The sequence below is a fragment of the Otolemur garnettii genome, unplaced genomic scaffold (genome assembly GCF_000181295.1).
Source record: "Otolemur garnettii isolate 467f Iridium unplaced genomic scaffold, OtoGar3 scaffold00118, whole genome shotgun sequence".
In the NCBI taxonomy this organism is placed as follows: domain Eukaryota; kingdom Metazoa; phylum Chordata; class Mammalia; order Primates; family Galagidae; genus Otolemur; species Otolemur garnettii.
Genome location: NW_003852513.1, coordinates 6,462,188 through 6,471,377, shown reverse-complemented (window position 1 = coordinate 6,471,377; position 9,190 = coordinate 6,462,188). Strand labels below are relative to the sequence as shown.

The following is a 9,190-nucleotide window of genomic DNA, read 5'->3' as shown; positions in this document are numbered from 1 at the left end:
TGCTACACAGATGCTTACTTATTAAATAACTGAACTATGATTAAAAATATTAAAGTAAAATCTGAAAGACACAGAATATTCCTAACCCAAGTACAACAACTTATATAATATTTTTCCCCTATGAGCAATTGAATTTCACGTGACAGAAACCAGATTTTGCATCTATCTTTTACTCATAGTAACACAGCACGGTCTCTCGATAAATCCACATGGCAACAACTCAAGCACGGAAGTGGAAACTGGACTTGAAAATATGATTCTTATTTAACTTTTTAAAAATTGTAGCTACTCAACTTTGAATATTTCATGCAAGAAAACATCTCAAAAGCATGTTCTTCACCTTTCAACAACGGTTGCCCTCTTTTATGCTGTGTCATGCTACAAAAAGTTGTGTCACCTGTATTCCCAGTCTTTAGAGTAATTTATAATATGACAATAAGGCTTCTGTCATAAGGATGTTATCAGATATTTCATCATGGCAGAACCTATAGTCCCAATTTTTTATTTTAGCATAAATCATGGCTTTCTTTAAAACTTCATAGCTTAATTGATTTTTAACATTCTTGTAATTCTAATATGTCATTGAAATTTTTTGAGTTATACTATTTTGTTTCTTTGTACAGTTCATGAAAAACAGAGAAAGAACAAATTTCCTAAGTGTACACAAGAAAGTCTTCCGCATAGCTTATTTTTTATTTATTCTACTATAGATCCAGCTGAAACTTTCAGCCAATCATGATTTAGTGTGAAGTAATAAAAACATCATGGTCACTAAAAAGTCAGTTCAGGCAACTGAATCTTGTGCAGAAGTTCTAGAATGGTCATGAGATGCAGTCATACCTGGTCACTGACAGTAGACCCTGGATTTACACTTACTAAGAAAAGTCAAAGTACAGCAGTGCACGGAAATGTGACCAGTATGAAAGGAAATTTTACTCATTACAAATGGTAAAGTGTTTCATAATTTCTATCAAATTTGCTAATTGGCTCGGCGCCTGTGGCTCAAGCGGCTAAGGCGCCAGCCACATACACCTAAGGTGGCATGTTTGAATCCCCAGCCCGGGCCCGCCAAACAACAATGATGGCTGCAACCAAAAAATGGCCAGGCATTGTGGCGGGCGCCTGTAGTCCCAGCTACTTGGGAGGCTGAGGCAGGAGACTCGCTTGAGCCCAGGAGTTGGAGGTTGCTGTGAGCTGTGATGCCACAGCACTCTACCCAGGGGGATAGCTGGAGGCTCTGTCTTCAAAAAAAAAAAAAAAATTGCTAATTGATGGAATGCCCATGCATATTTTGCAATACTTAGTAGGATAAATTCTTGCTTGTGGTTGAGTACCAACAAAATAGATCATTTTTATATGGCCAAAAATTGTTGTAAAATGTAAACTATATGTTGGAGATAGAGATAGGAGAAGTCACAAATGTATAATTATTTATTTTAAGTTTAGGAGGTCATAGGCTTTTTTCTTTTTTCTTTTTCTTTTTTTTTTTTGCTTGCATGAACAATTCAATAATTCAGTAATTTGGCTGTGATTTGGGTTTTTAATTTCCTGCCAAACTTCATATTGTTCAGAACACACACAAAATACATCTATTTTGACTGTAATTATGCCAAGCATCTTTAACAGCCTATACACAAGACATAAAGAAAAAGCAAAAGAAAGATGCTTACTTAATTCATTTGAAGACTTAATTAGGAGCTCAATTCTATCAGACATTTAATATTCCATTTTATTCTCTCTCTCTCTCTCTTTTTTTTTTTTTTGTCTAATAGATAATAATGGCATGCCAGTTGTATAGGATTATGGGTAGCTATTTATGGAACTGGGTCTTGCCTCTACACTTAATTACATTTTGTTTGGAGGTTAACATTATATGACAACTGTAGCTTTTATTTGAATCTATTCTTACAGTTTCCTTTCTCATTAGGACTTAGATTACTGGTTTGTAAATCTTCTTGTTTGTGATTTTCTCTATTTTTGCTTCTATTTCTGGGTCTATTCTCTAGCGTGTTATTCTTGACAACTTTAAAGGCATTTAGGGGAAGAAGGAAAGAAATAATTCATTTTTGCAATCTGCTCAGGTCTTGATAAACAACGCGTTCACTTGCTAAATAAAAGTCTGCCATGTATTTTGTGGTTCCTAGTGGATGTGTTTGATTTCTCTTTAGTTCTGTTTGCCCTCTGCCCTGCCACCTACTGATCCTGTGGCAGTGTCACTGGCACTAAAACTTGTCCATCTCCAGTCCATCACTGGTACTATCACGGGTACTAAAACCCGTCCATCTCCAGTCATACAAACGTGCACGGAAAATAATCACAGATAATCACCATAAACATGGGATTGTTCAATATGTTCCACCATTTCATGCTTCTTCCTATTCTGCAAAAGAATTTCAAATCACCCCTTTATTTATCCGTGTCATAGAACTAATGCATTTTATGTAACCAATGATAAGGCTCAGGAAAGACAGACTAGGCTTGTGTTTCCATTAACACCCTCACTTGATAGTGGCGTGATTTTTGTAATGTCTAACCTTATACCTGGCCTAATCGTTTTCATCATTTAGTAATTGCTTGCTAAGTACTTTAAGAGTTACTGTAAATTATCCCTGATGAGTGTATTTAGATTAATAAATCACATAGTTGCATTTGTACTATTATTCCTTATTACATAGGAATGAAGTCAATATTATGCTTCATAAATTGAAACCATGCCTTGCTAACATGTTCTGATATGCCAACCAACAAATAGATTCTTATTTTTATTCATAGGATTCTGTAACCAATAACTGGCTGGTAAAGAATGTGTCGAAATCAATCAAGTTGTAGATCCACACTCCATGGGTGGATAGGGAGAGGCACTAGGTCTGCTCTTAAAATTGCACTTTCCTTCTAACAATAGAAGCTATTTTTTCATTAGAGTTCCAAATATCTCAGTGTTTGGAGAGGTCTCCAGGTAATATATGCAGTGCAGAGCATTGCTAGGCACTGGGAGACAATAGGCTTCTATCAATCAACATATATTTGAATAAGAACAGCTTTTAGGAAAGCTTTGGGTATTTTTTCTTTCACTGACATTGATGTTAATTAAGTATCATAATTTAATGAACCCCCAGAAAGACTGACATTTGTACAATTAGTCTTCACACAGCACGCATATCTGATCCTCTGAATCTGGATTTCAGACACCTGGTACCGCCGTTGTGCGCGCAGAACCCTGACACCGCTTGGCTTCCGCACCTCCCATTATATTCCTAAATGGGACAGCATCCCACAAATGAAGTGAGACAAGGCTTCAGACACAATCTTACTTTACTCACTTGAAAAGAGTGTATAGAATGAAAAAGGACACCATGGAGTCTGATATGTTTACTGAAGCTCCAAGGCAGCTATATGGGATAACAAAATAATAATTTGTTATGGGTCTTTCTTATATTTTCAAGTGTTTTACAGGCACTCTTGTTTATTCTGAATTCTGGCTGTTGTCTTTGCTTTTAGCCCCAAATTTACTCACTAATTATCCCGCTGGAGGACTTATTCCCTATGAATTTTTAGTCTGCTTTTGTTATGAAGTGTAAATTTCTTAGCTTTCTTAAAACAGACGCTGGCCAGGAAATAGATTCATATCGATTGGGTTAGTCCAGTGATTTTCAAATTTCTGGCAACACATTGTTGGGTTTAGGATAACAACCTGTTGAAGTGTAACTAGCATTTGTTTGTGGCATGGAATAGATTAGACTAAACTAGACTAGAATAAAATAGGGTGGAGTGAATTATACAGAGTAATGCTAAATGTTTTTTTAGTTATGTATGTGTGTGTGTCTGCATTAGATTGCAATGTATGTGAAATGATCATTGTGCATTAAGGTGAAAAAAATTTGAAAGTCACTTAGTTTTCTTAAATGGGATTTATTCTAGGAGACAAAGGATTAGTCCCAAACCATATGAATTCAATAGAAGGGAAAGAAGAAAAAACAACCACAATGCCAACTATGATGAAATTGTAACATGACCCTGTTTTATACCCCTCCCCTTACGTTGTGAGATTTATGAATATAAATAAGGTTTCTATTGAATTGAGTTTGCGTTAATCAAAGGGAAGATCACCTTAGGTGGGTCTAACTTAATTAGATGAGCCTTTTAAAAAATGATGTGGGGGCAGAGGACAAGAAGCAATAGCAGAGGAGCTCCTGTTCCTGGAAAATCAGACCCATGGGTGAAGAGTGTCATGCATCAGGGAATAGAGGATGACCTCCAGGAACGAAGGGCTTCTGTCCCATAATGACAAGGAAGTAAATTGTGGCAGCAACCAAACAGGTTGGTAGAGGGTTCTGAGCTTCAGAGGAGCTTACAGTCCCACCTGACACCCATCTTGAGTTCTGCTTTGGAATATAAAGAGCAGATGAGCCAGCAAAGCTGTGGTCGAACTTCAGACATAAGAAACAAACAAACAAAACCCTGTAGGGTAATACATGGGTGTTGTTTTTAGTAACTGAATGTAGGGAAATTAGGCATTTGTTACAGAGCAATAGAGGACAAATATCATTGTTTATGTGGATTCCAGGAGCGGGCCCCCTTTCTTCGTCACGGAGCCCTTGTCCATCTCTGTCGGGAGAGACAGCATTTACTCCAGCCGAGTTTCTGCAGCCACAATGCATTGTCAGTGCCGCTGCCTTCACGCTTTCTCCTGAGGTCTTTCCCTCTCTGGCTTCTCATTATATACCCTAATCCCTTTTAAAAGCACAGGGGAAAATATACCGGGTAAGAAAGCGCCTTTGGCACATAATCCTCACACCTTTGCAAAGCAGATAACGTGAACCTGCTTTGCAGACAGAAAGCTGGAGTTGAGAGAGGCTGAGGGTTTGTTCTTTTTCTTCTAGGAACGCACAATACTATAAAGCTAATTCTTACCCCTCAGAGTCTCCCTTTAATTATTATTTTCTCATTAAATTTCAAAGCAATAAGAAATTTCATTTATGTATGTAAAACAGAATTTGAAGTGAGATTAGTTGTGTGTGATTTTGGTGAAGTTACTTACCCTAGCTGAGACTCTGTCTCCACTTTTATCCATCTGAGTTATGTGTGTACCTGTGTGTGTGTGTGTGCGTGTGTGTGTGTGAAAGAGCAAGAAAGACAGATGGGGGAAAGACAAAGTGGTATTATAGCTACATTTTAGAGTTGGGAATTAATGAGATGACTACTGAATACATATTTTAAAATTACTTGATCACTGTCTAAATTCTGTAAGCTCTATTATGTAACAAAACAGTTTATAATTTAATTTCAAAATTAAAATGGACCAATATCCCCCAGCAATTCAGTAAAACCTTCGCAATGTAATTTTTCACTAATTGAGAATTTAGGATGATTTAAATAGAATGAGATCTGAAATTAAAAAGGAGGAAAAAGGAATGAGCTATGCATACTAATAAAGCAAAGAAGATATCTGGGAAAAATTTAATATACTTAAAAATATATTTTTATAATAATGTATTATTTACTATAATCTTATGTAAGATAAGAGATCTTTACCTGGCCAATTGTCATTGAATATGGTCATGAATATTTGTGTACCCGCTCTTACATTATGAATAACTTTTTAAAAACCTAATTGAGTTTTCTTCCTATAATTTCTTTGCCACATTAATGAGCTCTTTTATCCAACACTAAAAGCTGTAAATCAAAAATGTTTGAATTGAGGAAGGAAAAAAGTTTGAGTATGTTAAAATATATCAATGTGTCTTAGACATTTTTGTACAAATGAAACCTAACTCTAATTTCTAAATCGTTTTTTATCCCCCACCAAAAGAATTCATTCTCATGGCTTAAAATGGTATACAAAAAGTATCAGGCGAGAAACAGTCTGAATTTAAAACTGGAGGAAGTTGTAACTGTATCTCAGGAGAAGTGAATCGAGCACTTCCGACACACACCTGCACGAGATAGAATCTCACCCTTTTGTTAGTACAGGGGGAAGATGCCTGGTCTTGTAAATCTGAATCAGTTACATTTTTGTGTCTCTGTGTATGTATCTTATGTTTCATATGTTTTTTATTTACCAGAGATCGTGGTGAAAATGACCACATCACTAATATTACCCATCACCTCCTTCAGGATATTTCCTTGTCAGATTTTAATTTAGTACCAAGTGTACAGCAAAAGATTTATTTTCAGATTTATGGAACCTGTTTTTAAGTGCTGAATGGCAGGCATTTCTTTTATACATAACTCGTGACACCTACGACTGAGGTCTCCATTCCAACATGACAGCATCTACCGCCAAGGATTCTTTCAAATCTTCCACCTTCTTTTAACTGCATTCTCTTTCCTCTGATTCTCTCTTCAAAAAATTGCACTTTGATAGAATGAATAAGGGATATTTTAAACCAATGAAAAGGAGCAATTTTAAGATATTTAAGAGTTAACTTGAAAGAAAAAAACACTTGGATTTATCCATTTCTAATTTTAGGCAAAAGCTTGGGAGGCCCCATTAAAATAGTATTAAATGGAAAAATAGACTGGATTAAAAATGAGTTCCAATCATGAGAACTTTCAAGAAAATTCACATTTTAGTGATTTAAAAAATATATCTAGTTTCTTTCCAAAATCATGAAATAAATGTACACATTATATGCGATCGTGCGGGATCTCCTGCCTTCTTATTGAAACCTCCCTGCCTGAAAGCCTGAGGTAAGTTTTGAGGGGGGAAGCAGAAGTTGGGCGGCAGATGGGCCCGATCCTGCCATCAGGCCCTGGGCAGCCTCTGATGATTGGAGCAAATGGCTCTTTACAGAATTCAGCCTGGTTCTGATGTTAGCAGCTCAGGTTTTAACCTTATATATCCTTATATTAAAATCTCTTCTTGAAATGTCTTAAATGTGTTTCATGCTTCATCAAAAGCACTGGCATTGATTCAAAGAATTTCTTAGTTCACTAATGAATTTTGGACAGCTTCCACTCTTCCATTTCTTAGACAACGATATACCTACCATTTACAGTTATGGAATGGTAAGTAGAAATAAGAAATAGAGGGAGAAAGAGAAGACTCTTCTATTAGGCCCATTCTATATTGATTTGACTCCATTCACTAAGTAGACTTTGAATTAGCACAGGCCAGTTGCTGACACGGAGTGGAGTCATATTCAGCATAAAGATGCTTTGCTCAATGACAGACCACATATGTCAAGGTAGTCCTAGGAGATTTAGATGGAGCTGAAAAGTTCCTATAATCTAGTGACTTTGTGGCCATCCTATGTCACAGCACAATACGTTACACACAATTTTGGATGATGATGGTGTGCACAAACCTACATCACTGCAGTCATGTAAAAGTATACTATATCACATTGTGTGTATCACATAATACTTGATAATCACAATCGTGACTATGTTTCTAGCTTATGTATTTATAATACTCTACATATTTCACTAGAGTGTGCTTCTACTTATTAAAAAAAAAAATAGTTAACCGTAAAGTCATCTCAGGTAGGTCCTTAAGAAGTATTCCAGAAGAAGGCATTGTCATTAGAGCAGAAGACAGCTCCTTGTTATGTCCCTTGAAGACCTTCAGTGAAACAGAGGGGGCAGAAAACAGTGACAGGGTGATCCTATGAGGATGGGGAACCCACAGCCTTCTGATTTCAAGACTTTTCTTTTTAAGCACCAAAGGAAGCAAGAAAAGCCTCATGTCTTTCTGCTAAACCCCTTTTAGTAAAAGGATTTGTTTTATAAAATGTGGATTTGGTCAAAAGGCCACATTTAAGGACCTAAAAGACCATATGTGGCCAAAAGGCTGTAGGTTTCCCATCCCTGAAGGCTACTATGGGTATTTGAGTTTTAGTTACAATCAAGAAGTTTAAAAGAAAAAAGAAAAACTTTCAATCTAGATAAAAATTATATAGAGTTGAAACGATACAGAGAAGATTAGCATGGCCCCTGTGCAAGGATGACACACAAATGTGTGAAGTGTTCCATATTTAAAAAAAAAAAGAAAAAAGTTATATAGAATAAGGATATAAAGAAAAAAAATTTTTGTACAGCCATACAATGTGTATTTTAAGCTGTTATAGAAGAGGCAAAGTTAATAATAATGAAAAGTTTACAAAGTAAAAATACTCATTACAAAATTTTACAAAGAAGTAGCCAACACATAGAGAATATTTTGTAAATGTTTTCTGTTTTTTGAGGCTGTTTTTTTTCATTTTTCAAAATGTATTATTAACTTCACAATATATAATGAGTGTGTTTCCATGCAATAGGTAACACTCTTTCGCTAACAAAAATCTTAGAGACTGGGTCAACAAAACTACAACATAGAATTAGAAGCTGATAGTAGCACCCATGTTAACAATGGCATCCAAAGTTCTACAACAAAGGTACGTCACAACAGCCATGTTTAGGAAGCAAATGTCTCCCTTTTCAGGAAAAACAGGATTCCGGGGATAAGGCAAAATTTATCAGGTAGGTGATGGGATTAGGCCATAGACTATTACTCAACTGTAATGAATATTTTGTAAATATGTTTAGTTATAAATTCTCATTTTCCCTAAGTATGGAGATTTTAGGGGAAACTTTTAAGGCACTCTGGATTGCAACAGATTGAAGGCAGAAGCTGATATGAGAATCTAACTGTCTTGTAATAAACTAGGCAATGCACAGATTCGCAGAAATTAAAAGGGGCCAAGGTGGCTGAGTAGAGGCAACTTCCCTTGGAATGTCCCATCCAGAAGTAGCAAAATTGGCCTGAGGTGAATGCAAAGCAGTTGAAATTGGAGGATGGATCACAAGGAGAAGAAATCAAGACACTGGCAACCCCATTGAGACAACTTGCAGGAACAGAGATTTGCAAAAATCAAATACAATGCTACTCTTACCATTAATGTTTTGAACAATATAGTTTTTTTTTTTTTTTGTAAAATATATATCATATTGATTTTAACATGAAAGGGGTTATGGTGTTGTTAGGTTGAAATATATAAACAAAGCCTTGACCTCAGACAGGTATAGAATGGAACAAGGGAGGGTTTTACACACACACCCCTGGGGGTCTCAGAGACTCCACCTCTGGAAGGGCCCTTTCCCCTGCCCAGTGGTCTCAGAGACTCCACCTCTGGAAGGGCCCTTCCCCCCAACCCCCCACTTCCTCCCACCCTGTGGTCTCAGAGACTCCACCTCTGGAAGGGCCCTTCCC

General features: G+C 36.5%; 1 non-coding gene across 1 annotated transcript; it reads left to right on the top strand.

Annotated features, from left to right (window-relative positions):
• The first annotated feature begins 7,875 nt into the window (after positions 1–7,875).
• Positions 7,876–7,980, top strand: LOC111727691. Its single transcript, XR_002775176.1, has one exon. It is a non-coding gene; the product is annotated as a U6 spliceosomal RNA (small nuclear RNA).
• Positions 7,981–9,190: the final 1,210 nt, after the last annotated feature.